General features: G+C 40.1%; 1 pseudogene; it reads right to left on the bottom strand.

Annotated features, from left to right (window-relative positions):
* Positions 1 to 686: 686 nt before the first annotated feature.
* LOC110303966 lies at positions 687 to 1,475 on the bottom strand (annotated as a pseudogene).
* Between the last annotated feature and the right edge of the window lie 3,665 nt (positions 1,476 to 5,140).

Genomic DNA, 5,140 nt, shown 5'->3' with positions numbered 1-5,140 from the left:
CAGAACAGATATCAAATTCAGTGCCTACTTTAACAATCATGCTCAACACAGCTGATAAGCAGCTCATACAATATTTTATCTGCATTTAATAAAGGAGAACACTAAATTAAAGCAAATGACCTGAAACACTTATATCCATACATCCATTAGGCATTATTGAAAGTTACTCTTCCATGTATTTGATTTCAAATTCCATTTTTTTTTTCTCACCACAGTGTGTCAATTTGGCTTTCACAGTTCTTTGGCTCAAACCCTCAGGCCATGACATAACATAGAGTGAAAATGGACCACGAGATGGATCAGTGGGCAAGGATACTTGCATCAAAGGCTGTGGACCAGAGCTCCATTCCTGGAACTCACTTGATGGAAGAAAACAATCAAATCTTGAACATTGTCTCTGACCATCACATTAATGAGATAGTACATGTGTGTGAACACTCCCCCACCCACAATACACAAAATAATATATTTCAAGAGTTTTTAATGAAACATAGGTATCTTGTGTTTAAGAAACAATTTGGATACAGAGAATGCTGAGGTTTAACAAGTGCAAATTTTATATCTACTGCCTAAAGAAAAAAATGACTACAAATGAGACTAGAGAAGGTGCCTTGCACTTCTTAATAATGTGGGTTTGAGGCCCTTTATTTGATTGTAATAGCAGGTGTTCTTTTTTTTTTTTTTTTAAGATTCAAGGTCATTATTTATTTGTTGCTCTTAAAGACTCATTTTTGACCGGACTCAGACTTAGAAGTAGAAGCTCTCAGCGAGGACAGCCTATGTCTCTTGGCAATGTGTTCCTGGCACTTTTCTTTGGCTTCCTTCATTCTCTTGGCCAAAAGTATAGCTTATTCTGCAGCCTCCTCCTTGTTCTTCTTAGTGCGTTGCTTCTTCAGAGCAATACGTTGGCGTTTGTGTTGCAGGACTCGTGGAGTAACAAGACGCTGAATCTTGGGTGCTTTGGTCCTGGGCTTCTTACCTTCTTTGTATAAGGGCTTCCTGACAACATACTGGCGGACATCATCTTCTTTGGAGAGATTAAAAAGCTTTCGGATTCTACTAGCGCTTTTAGGTCCCAACCGACGAGGCACAGTAGTATCTGTCTGTCCAGGAATATCCTTCTCTCCTTTCTTTACAATAACCAAGTTGAGAACACTGAGATTAGTGTCCACGATGCATCAGCGAACAGACTTGCTCTTCCTCTCTCCAGTTCTCCTTGGTCTGTAACAGGAATGCCCCTTACTCAACAGCAGGCGCACTCTGCCATGGGCCAGAACACCTTGCTTCATGGGAAAACCTTGCTTGTCATTCCCACCGCTGACCCGGACCACATAACCCTTCCACTCTTCACCAAGAGCATCAGCAGCTACTTCCATGGCCATGTGCTTCTCATAGAAGGTGCGGAGTTTGTGCTCGTCATCCACCTCGATGAGCTTCTGACAGCCCGTGGTGGGGAAGGAGATGTTCAGCTTCATCTTGACACAGCCAAGCGCCTCATAGCAGGTGTTCTTAATCAGAATCCTGTTACACTTAATCATAAGCCAAAGACTTTAAGGACCTTGCTTAAATTGACTACATTTAAACATGGCATTGTATTAGTGAGTAAAATGGAAAAAAAATCAGTTGTGAATAATTAAAAGCACAACTTGATGTACCTTAAGCAAAATGGCATTTTAATAGAGAACATATATGAATCATTTGGTAAAAGCTTTGACTTCAGGTGTGGTTTGAAACACCAAGAAGGGTCATTTAGCACTGTACTGTTTCATCTCTATGTCTCTCCAGTCACTTCTTTAACAGACGCTAAAATTCATCATTTACCAATGTACTCTGGAGTAACAGAATGAATAGAAAGTACATATATAACAACAACAAAAAGAGAACTTACCAAAGTTGCTTATGTAGTAGGGAATGGGTAGTCCCTATAATGGCCTTCTACACATCAGAGAAGGTGAGGACACAAGTACCCCCATAGTCCTAATTTGCCACTGAAGGCCTGGGGATTTTTTACAGTGTTTTACAGTATATATTGAAAGCCAAAGAAACTGCATTAAAAGAGCAATGGAAGATAACAGGAAAAGCAGCAACAGTGGGTAAACTGTGGTGGTTAGCATGAGAATCGCCCTCAATAGCTCGTATGATTGAATGTTTGGTCTTTAGTTTCTGGAATTGTTTGGGAGGGATTAGGGGCTGTGGCCTTGTTAAAGAAGGGATGTCACTGGGCATGGGCTCTGAGCTGTCAATACCCACATCACTCAGAGTTAACTCTTTCTTTGTATCTCATGTTCCAGCATCATGCCTATCAGCCTGCTACCAGGCTCTGTGCCATGGTGGTTATGGACTAATCCTCTGAAAGCATAAGTCCCATTTAACTCTTTCTTCTGTATGTTGCTCTGGTCATGATGCCTTCACAGCAATAGGAGAGTAACTAAGACATACTCATCCGAAAAAAGTATAGGTGGGACAGAAGACAACAGCATGCCTTTCTGGGACCTCTTTATACCTGGTCCACTGTCTTAGTTAGGGTTTTACTGCTGTAAACAGACACCTTGACCAAGGCAACTCTCATAAGGACAACATTTGTTTGGGGATGGCTTACAGGTTATCATCAAGCATGGCAGCATCCAGGCAGGCATGGTGCAGGAGGAGCTGAGAGTTCTACATCTTCATCTGAAGGCTGCTAGCAAAATACTCACATCCAGGCAGCTAGGATGAGGGTCTTAAAGCTACAGTGACACACCTGCTCCAACAAGGCCACACCTACTCCAACAGGGTCACACCCTCTAATAGTTCCACTCCCTGGGCCAAGCATGTACACACCACGAAAGCTACCCTTCCAAAATTACTCTCTATTGTGAAGAAAAGTTTTCTTTCTTCAGTCTGGAAATGCCTTCATAGACTTACACAGATTCATGACTTAAAGACTAGTGTACTCTATATCATATTAAGTTGACCATCAGAATTAACCACTAGAGCTTTAAAGCATTTCTTCCATGAAAGAAGCAAGACATACACGTGAATCATAAACTGCATTCTTGTAAGATGACAATGAACAGGGTATAATCTTGACTTCTATACCTCATGGCATCTGGCTTGCTCCTCATATACTTTGTCTATCCATAACAAAGCACAATGAAAAGAAAATCACAATAATTAAATTGACCCTGGGCAAGGTTTTGCCTTACTGAAGCAACTATGCTAGGATTGAGTTAAGAGATAAATTCATATGCTTTGTTAAAGTTACTAGCAGACAGTAAATACATTTTAAAGAAGAAAAATATAGATATGATTTACAATGTTTATTTTTACTACCCCAAATATCAGTTCACACATAGTAGAGAAGTTATGATCACAAACATGTTAATTACCTAATGGGATATGCAGGGCTTGAAAGCCAAAAACCATTCAATGTCTTTTATGGGTAGTGGCCTATCTGATAATATACCTTAACAGACCTTAATCATAATGGACACAGTAGACTCTAAAGTCTATTATCTTCATGATGCATCAAGTCTTGACATTTGCCTCATGTCTTCACACCAACTATGCCATAAGCTCTGTTAATATTACTATACAAATATACTTGCACTGAGATTGTGAGATTTAACTATATCAGACAATATTTAATTGTCTGTGGGGGTGAATCCACAAAGATGGACTCCCCACACAAAAGGCTCATAAACTTGTGGAAGGAATACATTTATAGATTACTGATAATATTTCAAAATATATCATCTGTCTCCCAAATTGTGCCTTAAATAACTAATGGCGTGAGGAGGAATCTTAGTTCCGCACCAAGGAGAGATATGTAAATGATATAAAATTGTTATGAATTTCTAGCTTTATTACTTTGGAATCCAGTTATATCAAGTTAAATTTTGATTAAGCTGATCCTAATAATTTACAAACATTTCGTCACCAGCTGCCAAATTAAATTAACCCTTACCTGGCTTTCAAAGGGAAAAGGAAACCCATAGAGACAAATAGGAAACAGCGGTTTAAAATTCACTTTTTTTTTTTTTTTTTGCCAAATGGAAAGGAGAGTCATTATGTGTGATTTTCACAATCACTCAAAATGAGAATGCTAAGTTGCCTATGTTCAGGATGAAAATGACCACTTTGCTAACAGTCGGCAGAACATTCTCTGGCCATTAGTGCATGTTTCTCTATGAACGGACTTCAAACTGGCTCTTCTTAGAAGAGAGAATGATAAGCCAGGTCATTCACATTTCCTGAAGCCTCCATGGGCCTCTTATATCAGCTTTGCTTATGAAAAATCTCTCTTAAGAGAGATAGGGGTGGAAGGGAGAGAGGGAGGGAGGGAGAGAGAGAGACAGAGAGAGACAGGGAATGAATAGTTGAGTGAATGGGGATTTGAGGAGGCTCTGGGAGGAGTTGGGGGAAGAAAAATTGTGATCAGAGTACATTGTATGAACTTTTTTTAGTTAAAAAAAAAATCTCCACCACTACTTTCTTCACATAGCTGGATATTTACTCAGCATTTTTCACTTGTTACTATTTGTGGTACTAAAGCCCTTGTTATGGAAATATGATCCATTATGCCAGGAGTCCTCATATTGACATGTGATCAGTTTTCATTTGGACGATGGTGCTAACTAACCTTTATTTTCAAAGCTGTAGTTAGAGATCCTTGTGTACATTGTTGTGCAGAAAGAGAGAATCTGAATACATGGGTTCTCTGTAGATATTCTTAGGGAGCTAATTGGAAATGTTCAGGCTTAAAGGTTATTGAAGATGGAGTCCTCATTTATTTACTCCTCAACTCTGGTCCCTAATGTCTAAGTCCTTGAGAGCATGATAATTTTAAAGAAGGAAGATGTTATTGTAATTGGCTCTCTTTTGAATTTGAAGCATCATGTGTGTATCTAAAAATATCATGTGTGAAAATATCACACACTGCCCTTCTCCAAGACTTAAAATGCCTCATGGAAAAATAGTAAGGGCTTTGACGAAAAGAAAAGGAAATGGAAGGCATGGCAAGAGGCAGGAGGCAGGAGGCAGGAGGCAGGAGGCAGGAGGCAAGAGGCAGGAGGCAGGAGGCAGGAGGCAGGAGGCAGGAGGCAGGAGGCAGGAGGCAGGAGGCAGGAGGCAGGAGGCAGGAGGCAGGAGGCAGGAGGCA

Source organism: Mus caroli, chromosome 10 (genome assembly GCF_900094665.2).
Source record: "Mus caroli chromosome 10, CAROLI_EIJ_v1.1, whole genome shotgun sequence".
NCBI classification, from domain to species: Eukaryota; Metazoa; Chordata; class Mammalia; order Rodentia; family Muridae; genus Mus; species Mus caroli.
The sequence above is the reverse complement of the archived record's forward strand: the minus strand, read 5'-3'. Positions and strand labels throughout refer to the sequence as shown.